This window comes from Macaca thibetana, chromosome 15 (genome assembly GCF_024542745.1).
Source record: "Macaca thibetana thibetana isolate TM-01 chromosome 15, ASM2454274v1, whole genome shotgun sequence".
Taxonomy (NCBI): Eukaryota; Metazoa; Chordata; class Mammalia; order Primates; family Cercopithecidae; genus Macaca; species Macaca thibetana.
The window spans coordinates 68,301,838-68,312,502 of NC_065592.1; the positions used below are offsets into that span (position 1 = coordinate 68,301,838).

Consider the following 10,665-nt stretch of genomic DNA (forward strand, 5'->3'; position numbering starts at 1 on the left):
CACTAGCTAGACTAATAAAGAAGAAAAGAGAAGAATCAAATAGACACAATACAAAAAGGGCATATTACGACTGACCTCACAGAAATACAAACTACCATCAGAGAATACTATAAACACCTCTACAAAAATAAACTAGAAAATCTAGAAGAATTGGATAAATACCTGGACACATACACCCTCCCAAGACTAAACCAGGAAGAAGTCAAATCTCTGAATAGATCAATAAGAATTTCTGAAATTGAGGCAGTAATCAATAGTATATCAACCAAAAAAGCCCAGGACAAGATAGATTCACAGCCAAATTCTATGAGAAGTACAAAGAGGATCTGGTACCATTTCTTCTGAAAATATTACAAACAATTGAAAAGGAGGGACTCCTCCCTAACTCATTTTGTGAGGTCAGCATCATCCTGGTAACAAAACCTGGCAGAAACACCACAAAAAATGAAAACTTCACACCAATATCCCTAATGACCATTGATGTGAAAGTTCTCATTAAAATATTGGCAAACCAAATTCAGCAGCATACTGAAAAGCTTATCCACCATGATTACATCAGTTTCATTCCTGGAATGCAAGGCTGGTTCAACATATGCAAATCTATAAATGTAACCCATCACATGACAAAAAGCACATGATTATCTCAATAGATGCAGAAAAGGCTTCCAATAAAATTCAACATCCCTTCATGTTAAACATAATAAACTAGGTATTGATCGAACATGTCGCAAAATAATAAGAGCTATTTATGACAAACACACAACCAATATCATACTGAACGGGCAAAAGCTGGAAACAGTCCCTTTGAAAACTGGCACAAGACAAAGATGCTCTCTCTCACCATTCCTATTTAACATAATATTGAAAGTTCTGGATAGGGCAATCAGGCAAGAGAAATAAATAAGGAGTATTCAAATAGAAAGAGAGGAAGTCAAATTGTCTCTGATGGCAGATGACAGGATTCTATATTTAGAAAACCCCATAATCTCAGCCCAAACAATCCTTAAGCTGTTAAGCAACTTCAGCAAAGTCTCAGGATACAAAATCAATGTGCAAAAATCATAAGCATTCCTACACGCCAGCAATAGACAAGCAGAGAGCCAGATCATGAGTGAACTCCCATTCACAATTGCTACAAAGAGAATAAAATACCTAGGAATACAGCTAAAAAGGGATATGAAGGACCTCTTCAAGGAGAACTACAAACCACTGCTCAAGGAAATAAGAGAGGACACAAACAAATGGGAGAACTTTCCATTCTTACGGATAGGAAGAATTAATATTGTGAAAATGGCCATCCTGCCAAAAGTAATTTGTGCTATTCTCATCAAACTACCGTTGACTTTCTTCACAGAATTAGAAAAAAAACTACTTGAAATTTCATACAGAGCCAAAAAGAACCCATATAGCCAAGACAATCCTAAGCAAAAAGAACAAAGCTGGAGGCATCATGCTACGTGACTTCAAACTATACTGCAAGGCTACAGTAACCAAAACAGCATGGTATTGGTACCAAAACAAATATATAGATCAATAGAACAGAACAGAGACCTCAGAAATAACACCACACATCAACAACCATCTGGTCTTTGATAAACCTGATAAAAACAAACAATGGGGATAAGATCTCCTATTTAGTAAATGGTGCTGGGAAAACTGGCTAGTCATATGCAGAAAACTGAAACTGAACCCTTTCCTTAAACCTTACACAAAAATTAACTTAAGATAGATTAAAGACTTAAATGTAAAACCCAAAACCACAAGAACTCTAGGAAAAAAAAAAAAACAAAAAACAAACTTAGGCAATACTATTCAGGACATAGGCACAGGCAAAGACTTCCTCACAAAAACACCAAAAACAATTGCAACAAAAGCCAAAATTGACAAATGAGATCTAACTCAACTAAAGACCTGCACAGCAAAAGAAACTGTCATCAGAGGGAACAGGCAACCTACAGAATGGGAGAAAAATTTTGCAATCTACCCAGCTGACAAAGATCTAATATCCAGAACCTATAAGGAACTTAAACAAATTTACAAGAAAAAAAAAAACCCATCAAAAAGTGGGCAAAGGATATGAACAGACACTTCTTAAAAGAAGAATTTATGTGGCCAACAAACATATGGAAAAAAAAAAAAAACTCATTACTAATCATTAGAGAAATGCAAATAAAAACCACAATGAGATACCATCTCATGCCAAACAGAATGGTGATTACTAAAAAGTCAAGAAACAATAGATGCTGACGATGCTGCAGAGCTATAGGAATGCTTTTACACTGTTGGTGGGAATGTAAATTAGTTCAACGAATGTGGAAGACAGTGTGGGAATTCCTCAAGGATCTAGAACCAGAAATACCATTTGACCCAGCAATCCCATTACTGGGTATATACCCAAAGAAATATAAATGCTTGTGTAAAGACACATGGATGTGTATGTTTATTGTAGCACTGTTTACAATAGCAAAGACATGGTACCAACCCAAATGCCCATCAATGATAGACTGGATAAAGAAAATATGGTACAGCTACACCATGGAATACTATGTAGCCATATAAAGAAATGAGATTATGTCCTTTCAGGGACATGGATGAAGCTGGAAGCCATCATCCTCAGCAAACTAACACAAGAACAGAAAACCAAAAACTGCATGTTCTCACTCTGAAGTGGGAGTTGAACAATTAGAACACATGAACACAGGGAGGGGAAAATCACACACTGGGACCAGCCAGGGGATGAAGTGGGCGAGGAGAGGGAGAGCATTAGGACAAATAGCTAATGCATCTAACACCTAGATGATGGGTTGATAGGTGCAGCAAACCACCATGACACACATATACTGTGTATCAAACCTACATGTTCTGCACTTGTATCCCAGAATTTAAAGTAAAATAAAATAAAATAAATAAATATTCAATGAAAAAAAATACATGCGATAGCTTCTTTAACTGTTAATGTGATAAACTGCATTAGAGAGCATTCTAATACTAAATGATCTTTGTACTTCCTGAGTAATCCCATATTGGATGTATTATTAATTTATGAATGATACTGCCTCCAATTTTTTATTTATTTATTTTCTTACTTCTATTTAAACATGACTTTGAATCCAGTTTTCTTCTCTTTTCCTATCCTTGGGAAACATTCATACATTTCTGTCCATATATTCAATGTCCTGATTTTTAGCTAGTTCAAATTATTTTCATAAAATGAATCTAAACGGTATCTGGAAGTTTATATGAGAAATAATTTTTCTTTCTTCATTTCTTTTTCTTTATTAATTTCTTTTGCTTCTTGAAGTTTATTAACTTTATTAAATGTAGCCTAATAATTGATATTTTTACTTTAATTTTAGACTATGCGTTTGAACACTTAAACAGTAATAATTTGAACCAGATTTCCTTTTAAATTCATTTTGCTAATTAATTAATTTTGCTAATACAACATGCCTACGTTGTATCAGGATAATTGGGATATTTGTCACCTCAAACATTTATTATTTCTTTGTCCTGGGAACATACCAAATCTTCTTTTCTTGCTACTTTTAAATATGCTATACGTTCTTGCAAGCTATAGTTACCCTACTTTAAAGAACATACTTTAACTGTTTATTTTGTTAGAAAGTTATGTATTTGCTTATAAATTATTGTTACATTATTCACCTGTTTTCAATTGTGTCTTCTAATGTCTAATATTACTAATTTATACATTTTTTCTTTTAAAAATGCATCTTTTGTTCTTCTTGATGTTTTCTACTCTTTCTTTGTTTTCACATAGCTCTGCTTTTAATTCTATTACTTCCTTCCTTCCACTTTATTTGGACTTATTTTGTTATGTCTTTTCTAATTTTTAGATTCAGAACCTTAACTCATTTTTCATCTTCTTCTTTTCTAATAGAAATATCTAAAACTATACATTTTCATATGACTATGAATATAGCTGTATCACACACATCTATATATATTCTTATTTTCTTATTTCTCAGTTTAAAAAGTTTGTTTTTATAATAATTGCATTTTTACATATAGATTATATAATAGTTTGCATTTTTAAACAATTTTAAAAGTATGTAATATTTTTGGCTCTATTCTTGTTATTCATTCCTAAGTTTATTTTTTTATGAACATAAATGATTACCCATATATTAGATCTTCAATGCTTGTTGACAACAATCTAATGAGACAGGTTCTATAATTATCCCTACTTCACAGATGGGGAAAACTGAGAAACATAGCAGGTAAGAAAAGTTCCTAATAACACACAAATGGTGGAATTGGGAATTAAACCTGGGCAGTTTGTCTCCCAAGTCATCTCTTAGTGTGTTTTATTTTATTATGGTTTCAGTTCCTCCTCTCATTATTGTAGGCATACTTGCTAACAAATTTTTTTAGATTATATAAAATATTTTATTATCATCAGTTCTTGAGGAGTTGCTTTTCTTTTTGGGAGAGTCTGACAGTTTTCTTCCATTATTGATTCCCTCATTTGACTTATAATTTTACTATAGTGACAATTCTGTGTTCATTTGCAGTCAGGTTTTTTTCTACCAGGGAAATGTCAATTGTTTTTCATACCTGGCACCTTAGGAAGAAGACACAATTTTGTGCACGGGGATAGGAGTGGTGCACAGAGATTTTCTAATCTCCTCTAATGAAGAGGCAGCCCTTTCCATGCCTAAGAATTCCACAAGGATTTCTTCTGTAGTTCCCGATGGGAGTCTGGCTCACTGCCACATTTATTGTCTCTACGGAGGTGCTAGAACTCTTGTTGTCTGCTACAGTGTGGGGAGGTACCTTTCTTTCTAAAATTAAGCTGTTTATTTATTTGATATAGTTAAATAAGTATATTATTATTATTATTATTATTAATCTATTTCTTTTTGGACATTTTGTTTCTATCTTGAAATTAAACTGGGTATTTAAGATCCCGCCTTTACTATATGAAGGACAAAAGGAGTAAACTGAAAGATGGGTAGTAGGATCATATTCAACAAAACATCTGTCTTAAACTTTTGGTTGTTGCAGATGATCAAGTTAACGTGATGTCATTAAGGTGTGTCCTGATCCATTATGACTCTGTTCTTACAAAAAGGGGAAACTTGATCACTGAGACAAACAATTGCAGGGGCAATGTCAAGGGATTATGAAGGAAGAGATTGAAGAGAGGCATCTACAAACCAAAGAACATCAAAAATTGCCAGCAAAACACCAGGAGCTAGAAAGGGGAAATGAAATAGATTCTCCCTCACAGCCTTCAGAAGCAAACAACCCTGTTGGACCATGATGTCGAACTTTTAGCACCCAAAACTGTGAGACAATAAATTTATATTATTTTAAGTCAATCAGTTACAGTCCTTAGAGTAGCCCTAGGAAACCAGCACTAAAGTTATTTGGCCAAAGGACATCAAAAATATTTGAGTATCTCCGAATGTTACTTTTTCTTTCAGAGTCTGACAGGAATACATAAAATAGAACCATACATTCTAAAAGTACATTTTGTATTAATAAATGTTGGTCCCAAAGCTTGGGGTAAGATTCAGTGAGACTAAATGGATCATGAGGACAAGTCCTTTAACCAAAGCTACAAAGAAACTAAGGAAGATGTGTGTTTATCTTTTTCACTGAGCTCTTAACTATTTTTTTTTAAATTTTACAATGGATTGCAAATAAGACTGGGTCAAGAAAATTCCAAGTCACCTCTTATGCTTTGTAGAAATGAAACATTTTGTTGGAGAAGGATGTGGAAGATTTCTAATTTCAGTTAAAAATATAGCATCATGGAAGCAAAATTATGCCATCTGGAATTTAGATTATTTGGAACAATAGGAGAGATTAAAACCATCCCTTCTTTGTGAAATACCCTTTACTTGATGAGCTATAACAGGGGACTCTTCTTGGGACTGAAGAAAAATAAATTTGTACTGACTTATTTCTAAGAGTAGGAAAAAATGTATCAGTGTAGATAGAGATAGTACTTTCTTTTATCTAAAGGCCAACAGCATGTAAAATAAAATATTTATAGCTCTTTTAAGAGAGAGTATGGGTTCAGTTATTCTCAGGAAATCTCTCTGTTATCTTTACAAAGTTCTGACTAAAGAAAGAATCCATGTGGTATTAAATTGAGCTATTTGAACTCAATGACTCAAATCTATATATTGAATCAAGGGTCTCTTTCACAGAGTAGTTAAACTTGGATATTGATGAAGAGGATAATAGATATAACCATAACATTTATTAAGAAATATGTCTGTGCATGGCAGCATGCTAAGGAGATTTAAAAACTTGTTCTATGTGACATGACTAATTCCTGAAGAGCTGGGAATTGTTTTTTATTTTTCAAAATTGGTATTTCTAAACTATACTACATTTCCACAGCATCCCTTTCCTTTAAGAGTCCTCCTTAAGCAAGGTTTACATTTATTAGGAGATGCTACAAAAAATACACTGTATTATTTATTTTCAAACCCACAGTTAGGGTTCAGAAGATGAAGAGAAATCCATCAGGCAAACAGCAAAAAAGTAAACGATATAATTGGAAAATGTGTCCAGAAACTTTATTTGATATGAAGTTTTATTCCAACTTCTAAAATTCCCTCTGTGTCAAAGGGTTGAAAGACTAGAAATTACTTTTCCCTCCTTGTCTTCCAGCAGAGTTTTAGTTAGGGTTAGCTAATGAGAAGAACTTGGATGAGATGGAAAGCAAAATGAGCAAAATTACTATTCTTTGGCAAAAGCTTAGAATAGGCATGTGGCATTTGTATATGACAGACGTGGGGTTTTGCCAGGACTGTTCACCCATCTCTCTGAGAACCACACACTCTGTTTTTCAGAAGCTGCTGTCACCTGTGATGCCTCCCTTGAAATTCCTGCACGTTCCATTTTTCTGAAAAACAGAAACACGCTCCCTATTCTTTGGTCTCCCAGTTCTTATATTATAATTATAGTGTAAGATTCAAATTCTTCCCTGAAACACATAGAGTGGCTCATGTATAAATGAAAAATCCTAAGTAAGACAGAAAGGACCAAAATAATGTGATGTCAAAAAACCAACATTGAATTAAAAATTTATTGGCACATTAAAAACATACTGATTGAAAGAATACTTTTAAAATACCATAGATAATAATTTGTGGGAGCTTCAGATAACGAAATTCCACATGATAAGTTTTTAAATAATACTTAAAATAGTAATATGTAAAAAGAGATAAATGGCAAGATGGAGAACGTTGATCTGAGAATTCGCACTTCTAACAAGTTCCTGGGTGTTGCTGCTACAATTTATGTGAGAAATCGCTGTCATTGTGTGCATTACCTTTCTGCTGTGGAGGCTGCTGTCAGCACTTGCACACCAGGGTATTCATTCCTCTGTCCATTCTCTAGCTTCCCTGTACTTCAATCCTTATCATTCACATCACAGTTTCCTCAGATGACTCTACTTAGGCATGGAAAGAACCAAGATTTCCTAGGAAATTTTGCTCCTTTAGAGGAGTCTATATTCAATGACAGATTGATAAATAAATAGAACATTGTAGGGTCTTCTTTGAAGTAGGACAGATTCCTTGGTGCAATTTATGTGTCAAAGTTTCCTGTGGCATCAGGGTGACATGGGAATTTTACTTGAAATAACACCCTTGCTTGGCTCCTTTCTCTTTCTTAACCTGCTTCTTCACTGCTCTTCTCTATTTCTCTCTGGATAACTTCTGTAATAAATCAAGTTACTTGTATCTGAAAACTCCATAATCTGTATGGCTAGTGACTACACTTTTTGACAGTACAGCTTCTACCATAAACCATAGTTTTATTGGAAAGTGCTGTTCTAATGGGTTTCATTGATTTTATCTTGATTTTATCTTTCTACAATGAAAGGTTATATATAGTCTGATTACATTATTTGAAGTAGAGATAGTAATAATTAGGGGCTGCATTTAATTTTATTAAGGTTTATTATTTGTGGTTTGCCCTTACTCTTAAAATGTGCCCCATATGAGGTCTCAACTAATGACCTCATGGTCTTTGAACTCTAATCTTTGTATTCCTAGTACAAAGGGATTGTTGAATGTTCTTAGTTTCATAGCTTCTTAGCCTCATGCACAGTCTAAGAAAAAAAATCCATTAGTGTGTTGACGCAGACCAGATTTTGACATCATTTCTCTGAAGTTCTTTTTTCTACATGATCTTGTTCCCTCAAGTTGTGACTGTCTTAGTATAGCTAAACTTCGACTTTACTTTCTGATTCACATGAATCTTCCAAAGACTCTGGTTAAAGAATTCTATTTAGTTGCTCAGTCCACTGAAAATTAGGTATAAATTGAAGAAAAAATATTCAGCGAAGATTGAGCTCACTTAGTCTATTCTTATTGTCTCTGATATCCTTATTTTTCAATTCCTGGCTGCCTTGTATACTCTTCTATGCCTTTATTTGGTAGCTGAATTGTGATAAATCTACATTAGTTTGTTTTCGCCTCATTCTTATTTGGATTCTAAGGCTTTAGCTGGCTATCTTTCATCTGTTTGAATAATCCTCAGGCATTGTTTCTTCAACTATTCAGCCTTATTTTCTCTCTCTTATTTTTCAGTCTCCAGTTACCCAGATTAGACCACATAACTGTAACTACGTATTATCCTCTATCCCTTAATTGTTATTCATGTTTTACTTCTTATATTCATTCTGGATATTTTCTTCAAACCTATCTTCCAGCTCATTATTCACTCTTCAGCTTAGTGTATTCTTTTGTTAAACACATTTATTTTATTGATTTATATACTTTTCAGTTCTCTGCCATATTTGCCTATCTTATCTTCTATCTTTTAGAACATGTTAAGCATTATCTACATAATTACATTTTCTGGACCTCTTCCAGGTCTATTTTTATTTTTTACTGTGTTTTGCTTTGTAAAAATAATGAGTTTTGTTTCCTTCCAAGTAAGGTGTAAAGTATAGTGAATACCATATATAAGAATTATAGAGATATTTCCAGGAGTAGAATGAATTTACATCCCTGTAAAGAGGATGTTTGTTTACTTTTATTGTATGTCAAGGGCAATAGCAACGTGTGATAACCTTAATCTGTTCAGAAAAGTTTAGATTATTTAGAGCAAGGCTGCAGTTTTTGAACATGCTAGTATATTTCTGATTCATTCTCACCAGTGTAAATTATCATTTTATGGTCTTAAGATAAAGTGTAGGGGGTTTAAAAGCTTCTTCTACTTGCCATTTTTCTGGACTCCATTTTTTTTGTTCCCTATTTCCTCTAGGCTGTCAAAGTATCTGTTTAACTTTTTTTATATATCAGCTTCCTCTTCTGGAATTACTAGATGCTTCTAGGGGGAAAGTAGCTAAATACCAGTACTACTCCTTTTTTTTATTTATATGCTCCTTTACTGCCTTATTAGTTTCCTGTTTCTACCTAATGAGTTTAAAAAACAAAACAAAACAAAAATATTTCCTGAATTTCTAGCTTTTCTTAGCAGGGAGGTTGGTCCAAATTACTTAGGTCTCCATTTCTCTATATGAGTATCTGCAAGCATGACTTTACTACAAACTATTTTTTTCCTAAACCAAGGAATAAGTAAAAGCTATGTTTAACTTACAAACATTTAAAAAATAATTAAGTTAGGCCTTAATACACATAAACATGTATGAAATGGTTTATGATAAAGGGCTTAGAAAAATGTTTTTCTCTGAATTGTGCTTATATCATCAGCATCTGGATTATCATTTATTGTCTTCTATGTATTATAGTTGCTGAAGGCTGATGATATAGTCATGTCAGAATCATCACAATGTTTTATTAGCTATATCTGGCCAGACATGCTAATTATAATATAGGTGACATCTCACATTTGTTCAAAGATCACACTTAATATAATCTTGATTAGATATATGTATAGCTATGATTGTTCAATTCTGTGTAGCTAAGCATATTATGGTTGTATTGTTTAGGAGTCTTGACTTAATTATCTAAAAATCTCCAAAATTTTAGTGGCTTAATCAAATATAATTGTATACTTTTCTCATGTAATTGTCCTAACTTACGGTTCAGACTGGCTGACAATCTCTCCCTTTCCTGTAAGTAGTAACTTAAAGACCTTGGCTATTTATCTCTGAGAGTCCACCACCTTTTAGAACCTTGTCATTAGAGACTGCATCAAGCAAAAGAAAGAAATCACTTCTCAGCCTTTCGATTAAGATCAAGTATAGTATCTGTTCTTATCAGTTAAATATCTTATATGTTCCTGTTCTCAGGACAATATTAAATGGATTGTTTGAAATAGCAAATGGAACATAACCTGGCACTGCAGTACTGCTAGGAAGAGACAGAAGAAAAAAGAGAGAGAGAAAGAGAGAAAGAATGAAAGAAAGAAAAAAGAAGGAAAAAAGACAGAAAGAAACAAGGAAGAAAGAAAGAAAAAGAAAGAAAGAAAGAGAAAGAAAGAAAGAAAAGAGAGAAAGAAGGAGGGAAGGAAGGAAGGAAGGAAGGAAGGAAGGAAGGAAGGAAGGAAAGAGAAAGAAAAAGGAGAAAGAAAAAGTTTAGGCAAAGAAGCAAAAAGAAAAAAATAATCACTACCAGGCAGATGATATCACTACAATTGTAACTCAGATTCTTTATCTACAGGTAATGGAGGAAATGCTACATGCCCAGAGAAAAGAGGAAACAGGCATCA

The 10,665-nt window shown here is 33.5% G+C and overlaps 1 pseudogene; it reads left to right on the top strand.

Annotated features, from left to right (window-relative positions):
- The first annotated feature begins 10,165 nt into the window (after positions 1 to 10,165).
- LOC126938202 (uncharacterized) lies at positions 10,166 to 10,322 on the top strand (annotated as a pseudogene).
- Positions 10,323 to 10,665: the final 343 nt, after the last annotated feature.